The sequence below is a fragment of the Diabrotica virgifera genome, chromosome 8, assembly GCF_917563875.1.
Source record: "Diabrotica virgifera virgifera chromosome 8, PGI_DIABVI_V3a".
NCBI lineage: Eukaryota > Metazoa > Arthropoda > Insecta > Coleoptera > Chrysomelidae > Diabrotica > Diabrotica virgifera.
Genome location: NC_065450.1, coordinates 169,334,975 through 169,347,272, shown reverse-complemented (window position 1 = coordinate 169,347,272; position 12,298 = coordinate 169,334,975).

Below are 12,298 nucleotides of genomic sequence, written 5' to 3'. Positions count from 1 at the left end.
ATTTTAAAAAAATTTTAAAATGCGCTCTATAATTTGATCTTATTTTTTCACCCGCCCAACTTTTTGAAAGTAGAAATAACACTATATTAAGAGGTATTGCAAAAGAAAAACAATGCATTTATATTCTGATGGATGAGGGGTTAAATGTATGTACTTCTTATTTTTCCTTAAAATACATTAGTCATATTTTTTTTGCACCATATCTCGCTTAGTTTGAATGTAACCGACATTTAACGGTGCTCGTTTTAAAGGCCTTTTCAAACACTACAAAAGCATGAGTACTTTGAACATGCACCAAAAAACAAACTCTTTTTACCTACCATATCTCTTTTTGTATTATAAATAGAAAATTTACGAAGGAACTAATCTCTTTGTTATTTATAATCTAAAAAAATTTTTATATAGTGTTTTTAGTTTGATGCATAGTTTTTAAGGTATTCACAAAAAAACCGTCCGAAAACGTGTCATTTTTAAATGAAAATGGCAAATTTTCAACTACGCATAACTCAAAAAGTATTGAGTTCTCAAAAAAAAGTATAGATCAGTTTTTGCTTAAAAATAGGTTCTCTAGCCACTTCCATGCTTATTTTGACCAACAAATTTTCCACCCCCTTGAAGGGGTGGGAATTGCCCCAAGATAAAAGCGCCATAGTATATAGGGTAGATATTGTTCCTTGAGCTATTCCCTACTTACTGTGAAAATATCAAGTACACCGATGTAGTAGGATGGAATTCGAAGCCAAATACCCTCATTGACTGCCCTATAATAATGCTCTGCTATGATCGCGTGAGAGAGGACACACACAAGATTCTAGCAAAATTTCTATTTTCTGTAACTTTTCGAGCTTTTGAGTTACAGCAACGAGTTTTATGTCTTTGGAAAGGTAATTTACATTATTTTAAAATATGTAAAAATATACAGGGTATATCTAAAAAATTAAGATTTTTTTTTCATTTCCGGTTCAACCGGAAGCCATATTGTGGCTAAAATTTATTATGCTAATAGATAATAAAGTACTATATATGTCTGCCAAATTTTAAATTTTAGTTTGTATTACAGAGGAAGTTACGGGCACTCAAATATTTTTTTATAAAAAATTCATAGCTCCCCTCTTATGAGGAGTTAGGAAATCTGACTAACGTTATTCAATTTAACGATAGGATATTAAAAATATTTCAAAAAATAAACAAATTCCTTGGAGCCATTTTTGAGAAAATCTAGTTCAAAGTTATATCAAATTTTGACCCCTTAAATATAGGCAACTCATAACCTTTTCTGGAAAACCATAATATTCTTGTTATAGCCCCATCTTTAGGCTATATAAATGTTTTTTCAAATTAAATTTATCTTAAACAAGTTTTTAGATTGGTAGGGAAATGTCTCAAGTGGGCGGTCGGCCATGCTGGCCGCCATTTTGGATTTGGAAATGTCAAATTCCGTATTTCTATTTACCCATCGATGAGCTAACTTTAAGTTAAATTTCATTCGTTTCGGTCAAAATTTGAAAAAATGGGCCCCAAATAACCCCCTTATTTCGGCCCCCCTTTGAGAGGTTTTTTTCAAAAGCTTAGTTTCTCGACAAAATTCTCTTAAACTTACTCATACCGAATTTCATCGAAATCGGTCCAGTAGTTTTTGCTGGGCGGTGGCGACATACGTACGTACGTACGTACATACTTCCGACATGCTTTTTTACTTTATCGTACTATATACGTAGTATAGTATAATAGATAAAGTTATAGGATCGTGCAAAAAATTTTTTTTCAGATTTCACTTTTTTTCGACGTTTTGAGTCCCCCTGAGTCTAAAAAGCAAATAAAAAAAACATGTCGGAAGTATGTACGTACGTATGTACGTACGTATGTACGTACGTATGTCGCCACCGCCCAGCAAAAACTACTGGACCGATTTTGATGAAATTCGGTATGAGTAAGTTTAAGAGAATTTTGTCGAGAAACTAAGCTTTTAAAAAAAATCTCTCAAAGGGGGGCCGAAATAGGGGGGTTATTTAGGGCCCATTTTTGCAAATTTTGACAGAAATAAATGAAATTCAACTCAAAGTAAGCTCATCGATAGGTAAATAAAAGTACGGAATTTGACATTTCCAAATTCAAAATGGCGGCCAACATGGCCGACCGCCCCCCCGACACATTTCCCTATCTATCTAAAAAGTTTTTGAAGATAAGTTTAATTTGAAAAAGTCGTTATATAGCCTAAAGATGGGGCTATAAGAAAGATGTTATCGTTTTTCAGAAAAAGATATGGGTTGCCTATATTTAAGGGGTCAAATTTTGACATAAATTTGAACTAGATTTTTTCAAAAATGGCTCCAAGGAATTTTTTTATTTTTTTGATATATTTTTGATATCCTATCAGTAAATTGAATGACATTAGTCATATATCTTAACTCCCCATAGGAGGGGAGTTATGAATTTTTTATAAAAAAAATATTCGAGTGCCCGTAACTTCCTTCTTAATAGAAACTGAAATTTGAAATTTTGCAGACTTATATGGTATTTTATTATCTATTATCACAATAAATTTTACCAAAAACATGGCTTCCGGTTGAACCGGAAATGAATAAAAAATCTTAATTTTTTTGATACGCCCTGTATATTTTAACACATTTTGAAAGAATGCAAAATTACCTTTCCAATGACATAAAATTTATTGCTGTAGCTCAAAAACTCGAAAAGTTACGGTAAATAGAAATTTTGCTATAATCTTATGTGTGTCCTCTCTCACGCGTTCATAGCAGAGCATTATTGTAGAGCAGTCAATGAGGGTATTTGGCTCCGAATTCCATCCTACTACATTGATGTACTTGATATTTTCACAGTAAGTAGGGAATATCTCAAGAAACAAAATCTACCATATATACTATGGCGCTTTTTATCTTGGGGCGGTTCCCACTTCTTCAAGGGGGTAGAAAATTTGTTGGTCAAAATAAGCACGGAAGTGGCTGAAGAACCTATTTCTAAGCAAAAACTGGTCTATACTTTTTTTTGAGAACTCAATACTTTTTGAGTTATGCGTAGTTGAAAATTGGCCATTTTCATTGAAAAATGACACCTTTTCGGACGGATTTTTTGTGAATACCTTAAAAAATATGCATCGAACTAAAAACTCTATATAAAACATTTTTTAGATTATAAATAATAAAGAGATTCGTTCCTTCGTAAATGTTCTATTTATAATACAAAAAGAGATATGGTAGGTGAAAATAGTTTGTTTTTTGGTGCATGCTCAAATTGGTGTATTCAACTTGAAATAACAGAGGAACGGTAGGTTTTAGGTGTATAATGCTACCAACACCTTTTGTAGTGTTTGAAAAGGCCTTTAAAACGAGCACCGTTAAATGTCGGTTACTTACAAACTAAGCGAGATATGGTGCAAAAAATATAATGACTAATGTACTTTAAGGAAAAATGAAAAGTATATACATTTAACTCCCCATCCACCATAATTTAAATGCATTGTTTTTCTTCTCAATACCTTTTAATATAGTGTTATTTCTACTTTCAAAAAGTTAAACGGGTTTAAAATGAATGGTTTTTTTTTAAAAATGTGATCAAATTATAGAATGAATTTTTAAATTTTCTTAAAAATCTTCCTTTTTCTACATATAATTCGAAAATAAAAATATTTCACCCCTGAGAAGTGGTGGGAACTTCCCCCATGATAAAAGCGCCATAGTATATAGGATAGACTTTGAATTAGGAGATTGGGCTACTCCCAAAATTTCATTAAAATCCATGCAGTAGGATAGAATTTGGAGATAATATCTTGTTCTTAATCTCGCGCATTGACTGGCGTAATCGAAATAGAATGAAATGCAAATATTGTAAACTATTAATTTCTCAGAAAAATGAACTAATTTGAAATGAAAGTATGACTATAATATTCTATTGATTTATGCAATAATCTACACATCTATAGTGTGTCCCCGAAATATGGCATCGAACATTTTCTCAAATGCAGGAATTAATGATGCGTAGAACCATAAAATACTTTTAAGTACAGTAGGTGTTTCTAAAATATCAAAATAACGAGTAACTTTGTTATTTTTATAGAATGCCAATATCTAGTACCATAACGATAATAGATCGGCACGATAAAGTTCTCGGGCGGCCCTTCCGTCCAGCGTTTTTTATTTGCTTTATAGACTCAGGGGGACTCAAAACGTCGAAAAAAAGTGAAATCTGAAAAAATTCTTTTGCACGATCCTATAAGTTTATCTATTATACTCATACTACGTATGTAGTACGATAAAGTAAAACACCGGAATAAATCGATTTTTAAATACAGCACCCAGCGATTTTCAACTTTTTGCATTGTGTTCAGAGTGACGTCAGAAAAAAGGTCAAAAAATGAATGGAAATACATAATTTTATTTTAACCCTCAACTACAGACATCCGGTATTTTTTACCGGCGGGCATTCCCAAAATGTGGATTTCGTGGTAACCTCACAACTTACAAGTTCATGTGTCTCTGTACCTCTCGGGCAGTTTGTATAACAATGCTAGTCAAAGCGTGTATTGTGTATTGTCAATATTTTCTTTTCTGGTACACATCAAAAATCTTAACCGGTAAAAATTACCGGATGTCTGTGTTAAGGGAGTATTTTTATATGAGTACTATATTTGTAAATCTGAAATGTTTACATTATTTTTTTGTGTTTTTGGGGAAAAAGTAAAGAAATGGACTGTGGAAGACATCCGGGACCTTCAATGAAGGTTAAATTTGAAGATAAAAATTTTGAGGCTACTTTGCAAAAATGGAATTGCCATTTAACTTTATTACAATTTTACCCCTTGCAGATTTTTTTTCATGGCTGTAAAAATTTTCGTGGATGCTATTTTATATTTCCTTTGTGATTCTATGTTACGTTTATTTGTTAAAAAAAAGTTTAAATTTTTGTCCATAGCATTTATGACCGTTTGTTTCAATAGTCCAAAAATGTTACCAAAATTCTGGTTTAATAGATTATTCTTCAAAAATCTTGTATTATATTATTAAAATCACTCATTTTACCATTTTTCCCATATCTAGAGACTCCATAAAAACACATAATGCAAAACGTTTTTGTTTTTTATTATTAAGTTTATATTTTGACTCTATTTTATAATGACCGGTAAAAAATACCGGGAGTCTGTAGTTACGTGATAATATTGGGATGTCTGTAGTTAAGGGTTAAAGTGCATAAAATGCATCAAGAAATGCATAAACGTATCAAAATCAGTAGATTAAGGGACATATATTGTTATTCTGGGGGTTTTGAGGTCACTGAACACGAATACGCTATCAATTTGAGCACCGGAGCACCTGGTGCTCAAAGTCACTGCGGGCACGTCATCTTCTCGAGTTTTGAGAGTTTTCGGCCCTAAATTGATGCAAACAGATTATTTGGAAGGATTTTGGGACTGCTAAATACGAATAGGTCATCAGAATACCCGGAGCACCTGGTACCCACCGTCAATGCTAAGGAACGTCATGTTCTGGAGTTTTGAGGGTATTCGGCATTAAATGCATGCAAATAGATTACTAGAGAGTTTTTGGGGTTACTGAACATGAATACGCCATCAGCATCCGAACTAGCTGGTGTCCAAGGATCATTGCTAAAGCTCGTCTCTTCTGTAATTTTGAAGTTTTTTACACTCCATGTGAATCGGAGGTCGGTTCTGATGGCACATTCGTATTCAGTGACCCTAAAATACCCAAGTAACAAAATCTGGCCCTAAATATGCTCATTTTGACGCGATTATGCACATTTGGATGCATTTTATGCACTGTACATGTAATTAAGCATTTCCACCCATTTCTATATTGTAGACTTTTTTCCTCGCTTCAGCAGAAGTCCTGGTCTATTACAGAGTGTACTGACTGAAGTCTGTTCAAACATGATCAAAGTCACCCCTTTTTTGCATTCTTAGCATTTCGTTTATTTTTTGTATCTTCTGTTTTTTTTTGTATCTTTTTTTACTTGAATGTTTTTCTCCAATATTTTTCCCCTTCAGATAATTTATTATGTAAATCTGATTTATGTAATAGTCTAAGATCCGAATATAAGTGGATCTGGAATCTGTACTCATCTGCTTTCCGGATGAAACATTTTTTTTTATTAAATTTCATACATAGACAAGATTAGCAGATATTCAAAGTGGGTTTAGGCGGCCAGCTAGCATTCAGGACCATATCTTTACTCTACAGCAGATCACTGAAAAAGCCATACTAAAAGATGAAATGGTATATTTGGGATTCCTAGATATGAAAAAAGCTTTTAACATGGTGAGCAGAGAGGGAATATGGCAAAGCTTGACAAATAAGGAAGTGGATATGGAACTGATAACCACAATCAAGAGTTTGTATTGCAATACCATAAATCAGGTAAGGACAGGCAATCTTATTTCCAGCAAATTTGAGAATAACGACGGAGTCAGACAAGGAGGGATATTGAGCCCCCTACTGTTTATCTGTGTAATAGACGAAGTAATTAAAAAGTGCTGGCCAAAATAAAAAAAATATACCATAGGATATAGAAATCTACAACAAATAAAAATCAAAGCCTGTGTATTTGCGGATGATATTGTTATTGTGGCAAGAACAGAAAGAGCTCTGGAGGAGAACATAAGAATCTGGGAGGCAGAATTAAAAAATTACAATCTAATAATTAATATGGAAAAAACAAAAGTAATGGCAATTTTCAAGAAAGATGTTAACCTAAATATTGAAATCCAAGGCAAAACAATAGAACAGGTAGATACATTTAAATACCTTGGAATAATTTTAAATAAGAAGGGGACACAAGAAGACGAAATTGGAAATAGGATAAAAGCAGCCACAAGAACATATCACTCGCGGTACAAAAGCTTCCTAAATAAAAAAGAAATAACAAGGAAAACCAAAATGATAGTATTTAAAACAACTTACATACCTATCACTACATATGGAGCAGAGAATTGGGTATTGAACAACAAACAAGAAAAGAGATTGCAAGCCGCGGAAATGAGGTATTTAAGAAAAGTGGCGGGAGCTAGGAGAACCGTTAAAAGACGTAGCGATGATATTAGAAGAGAATTAAAAGTAAAATCATTAAAGGAAAAAATTCATGAAAAGAAATTAAAATGGACTGGGCACTTATTCAGAATGAACGACGGCCGACAGGTTAAAATGACATGGGAAGCGAGGCCGATAGGGAAAAACAGGAGAGGCCGACCAAGGAAAACGTGGAATACCAGTGTAATCGAAATATTGCAGGATAGAGGAAAATCGTGGCAGGAAGCCAAAGAATTAGCTAGGGACCGAAAAAAGTGGCGTAAGTTCGCAGAGAATAACGAGTAAAGAAGACACCTCGACACCTTACGGTATAAGAGGATAATCGATTATGTATGTACATACTGCAAGCGCCAGTTAACTTGGCGAGACGCATTGCACAGTGGCTTATGGGATGATCATCAGTCTCAGTGTCGTTGTGCGTATTCGCTGTCGCCAAGTTAACTGGCGCTTGCAGTAGACAAATGAGGGGTGTAAAATCAAAGTCGGCAATCTCCCATTTCCATAATTTTGGGAAACCGCGAAAAACTGTAGAAACTAGCAAAATTAAATTAACGCAATAAAACTAATAGAAATCATATAAAATTTGGTTTGTGATCGGATGTCCAGCAGGAGGAGCTTAAGAAATTGGTTATTTTCCTTTTTTTTTAATATTTTTGTTTGGATATTGCCGCTTTTGTTTGCAACGCTAGTAGATTGACTGATATGAAAATGATCTATAAGGATATTACCAGTTTTGAAACTAATTAAACATCATTGTGCCGGTTACTTAGTAAAGAAAAATATATTTTGATATTCAACAATAATGTAAAAGCAATTTAAATGCATGTCACGTAAAAAAAATTCCGGAAGTTCGGGTATATATTCACAGGTTTTGACAGAGTTCACGACATTAACAGTTGATCACGTGCGAGCGCAACGTGGTTCTTATTGGCCCGCAGCGGAGATTGACGTGTTTGGTACGCACTCAGCTATGGATATTGCTGCTTTTGATTATAACATGAATTTTTCACTGCGATTTGTATACAGTTAAGACCGCTTTTGGTTTTTACAAATAGTTTTATCTAACAGATAATAAAAAAACGCAACAAATGGCGTCCTTAACCCAAAACATGAAAAAGTGGAGATTGCCGCCTTTGATTTTACACCCCTCAAATATTTCTAGCATGGGTTGCCTATCAAAATCGTGTCATAGCTATCCTAGGGGGGGCAGTAGGGGTTGAAATTAATATTTCAAACACATTAATTTTTTTCTAAGTATGGTAGAATTATTTTATTTTTAAATTAAATAGTCATATTCAGTATAATTCATAGATTATTCAAGAAAAAATTCAAGGAAAAATATTGAAAAATAAGCCAACGGTGGCAAATTTTTGAAGACACCTCAAAATATAATGAATTTTGCAGTGGACATCAGAACTCATCATTGGATCATGGATGGCAAACAAAAAATTCAAACAGATTTTATTAGCATATGAGTTTTTCGAGGTAACGCTGTCGAGTTTTTTTAGTTGTATCGACTCTTGACTTTTTGATATCACTCAGAAGTCAAAACAACGATTTTTTTTTGAAAAAAGGGTGAAAATCAACATATTTATTATTGTTAAACAAAAAATAAGCATAAAAAATATTTCAACAGCGTTACCTCAAGGAACGTCTAAAGAAAACATATACAAAATTCCAGGTGGGTAGGCCAAGTAGTTTTTGAGTTACAATGTCTACAGCCTTTGAAAAAAGCAGGTTTGAGGAAAATCGTTTAAAGTATTCTCAACTTTTATTTTCATTTTCATTTTTGTCTGTCAAATCGTAAAATGATGCACACCGGAATATCTTTTTGAATTGTGGAGTAATATACAAAAAAAAATGAGAACAGCTGTTGACCGTTGCGTTGTTCAATACGTTCGAGCGCGCTGGCGCGAACCTGCTGCAAAGTGAGTCGAAGATAGGGATATTCAATACAATCTCCCTACCTCCCTACCTTCGACTCGCTCTGCAGCAACTTCGTGCCAGCGCGTTTGAGCGTAACGATAAACGGTCAACAGCTGTTCTCATTTTCTTTTGTAAATTACCCCGCGATTCAAAAACATATTCTGGTGTGCATCACTTTACGATTTGACAGACAAAAAAGAAATTAAAAACTACCAGAGAACGGCAGTTCTCGCCAGTGGCGCACATCCACACTCCCCTACACGCGACACTATATATACACGAAATTTTCGATTTTCTAAATCTGACTGAATTGAAAATTGGGCCAACTCCCATCTTAATGTTCAGGAAAAGACTCACCCATTCATATGTCAACCATCCATTTTGGCCCACGGGTGTGGATTTTACGGCCCTTCCTATTTAGGGTCTGTTTTTCGTTCTCGTCCCCAAAACTCCCAAAAATTCGAAAATTTAACTCCGACCTTTGTAGCCCAATAAATGACCGTTTTGGAGTGTAATTTCCAGGGGCAACTCCGAATTGCATGAAAATTTGGATTTAGGTTCTATTTACCCTCCACTTCAAAGTTGAATTTGTGCCGTTGGTTGCTTTTACTTGGGGGGTGACATTTACCCCTTCTCGGGGGTTGAAAAACGCGTGTTTAAAATAAGGCCGGAAATGGATAAATTGACTTATTTTAAGCACCTTTTGTTCTATAAAGTTTTTTACGTAAGTCAATACTTTTCGAGTTATTCGCGATTTAAAATGTTGATTTTTCGACAAAAAAATACGTTTTCATACTGTTTTTCCCAAATAACTCAAAAAGTAAATATTTTATCGAAAAAAATATTTTTAGCAAAAGTGTAGCCTATAAAAAACGAAAAAAATGGTGTACCGGTAAAGTCTACAAATTGAGTCGAAGCAAAGTTGTAGCTCATGAAAAATACGTTCTTATTCGTCTAATTCCAAATCGAATAATCCAACGCGAAATCACCAAAGACGAAGACAGAATCGTTTTTCGGGAAAACCTTATTAATATTTTTAAAGTATCGAAAAGAAGCTTATTATTTGTTTATTACAAAAGTTTACAACATCAAAAATAAACGAGTTACACTGAAAAAAAAGTTGGTCCCTTCTTTTTGGTAAAAAAAATCCTGAAAACCTGCCTCTATTTAGCACCCTAAATGAAATTAATCGTTTGGCTTTACCCTCTTTTTTAACTGTATGTGTATTGTTTATATGATCTGTAAGTTTGATTGGTTTGAAGTGCTTATTTATGAAAACATTGGGTTTTATAGCAAAAAAAAATTTCTAAAAATTTTTGAAAAATTTCAATTTTTCAAAATAACTTAAAAAGTATTAGTGATAAGAAAAATCTTAAAGAGTAAAAAAATGTAGGTTTTGCTATTATAAATATTGTTTCTCCGTAAGACAAAAATTGGTTAAGATATGACTGTTCAAAATTTGCATACACTCGTGATTAGTGACCCATTCAAGTTTTCTCAATTATAACCCTTTCAAAAATAAACACTTTAAACCGGTGAGACCGACAGATCATATTAAAAATAGATAGGTAAGTAAATTGTTTGTAAAGCGGTAGCGATTAATTTCATTAGGGGAGCTAAACACGGCAAGATTTTCATGATTTTTTACAAAAAAAAAGAGGGCCAACTTTAATTTGAGCGTAACTCGCTTATTTTTAATCCTAAAACTTTTGTTAACAATTAAAACAAAGCTTTTTATAAACACTTTAAGAAAGTTTAAATGGGTTTTTCCCGAAAAGTGCTTAATTTTTCGGTGATTTTACCTTGAAATAATCGATTTGGAATTAGACGAATAAGAACGTATTTTTCATGAGCTACAACTTTGTTTTTATTTGATTGATAGACTTTACTGATACACCATTTTTTTGGGTCTTTTATAAGCTACACTTTTGCTAAGGATTTTTTTTGATAAAATATTTACTTTTTGAGTTATTTGCGAAAAACCGTCTGAAAACGTAGTTTTTTTGTCGAAAAATCAACATTTTCAATGGCAAATAACTCGAAAAGTATTGACTTACGTAAAAAACTCTATAGAACAAAAGTTGCTTAAAATAAGTCAATTTATCCATTTCCGTTCTTATCTTTAGCGTATGTTTTTTCACCTCCGAGAAGGGGTGACTGTCACCCCCCAAGTAAAAGCAACCAACGGCACAATTTCATCTTTGAAGTGGATAGTAAGTAGAACCTAAATTCAAATTTTCATGCAATTCGGAGTTGCCCCTGAAAATTACACGGTATCGCCGAATTTCCCGTTCATTTACTGGGCTAAATATGTATTTCTAGACTATGATCATCAACTTTAATTTTACATGTAGGTATGGCATTGTTTTTATTAGACCGCTATTGCGGCATCTGATAGTACTGATCATTACCTTTCTAACGCATGTCTAATTTTGAATATCGGTTATACCATTCAAAAGTTACCGAGCTCAGAAATATGACTCAATTTTTATTTAAAAATGGGAAAATGTTTTTCGATATGTAAGTATGTATATGTGGAAAAGTTAAACCGATCTAATTTTTTTTTCTGTGTTTGAAGAGGGGGTCAGGGCCGATTTAGAACTGATGTAGTTTGTGACTTTTGACCATCCATAAGCCAGCTCTAGGACTTGGTAGGTACAAAACGACATATTTTTTGGGGGTATATATCTTCGGTTCACGAAGAGACAGGAGAACCGCAAATACACCAAATCAATACTATTGAGTTAATCTTTCAAATGGTGTCCAAGCCGCCAGGATCAGACATACACATGGGTCAGTATAGCCAAAAAACTGAAAAACTAAACTTTGAAAATTTTGGTTTTTCGACAATTACTCAAAATTTCAACCTACGAATTTGCGTCAATAACTGAGCGTTTGTAGAAGGACTCTAGGAAAATCTAACGGTGTTACCTCATATCCGGAAAAATTCGAATTCTTAAGTTATAGGCTTCAAAAGTATGATCAAATCTATTTCTTATGGAAAAACGGTTTTTCAAGCTCAATAATTCCTGTAATAGCTTCAGTTATCATACTTGACCTTAGATTCATCAGATACTACTTGTCAATACGTTTCAAACTCAAGTTTAGTGATCAAAATCGGTTAAGCCGTTTAGAATTTATTAAGATACAAAAGTATAATCCAGTTATCGATTATTCCCTAAATGGTTTATGTAGTTGTAGTGGTTACGACACTAAATTTGATCTGGTAACGGGCAATTCGAGTTCATTTACCGGTCATTTCAATATTTTTTTCAATCTATTTCGAATAGAAAAAAATCTAGTGTACATTTGAT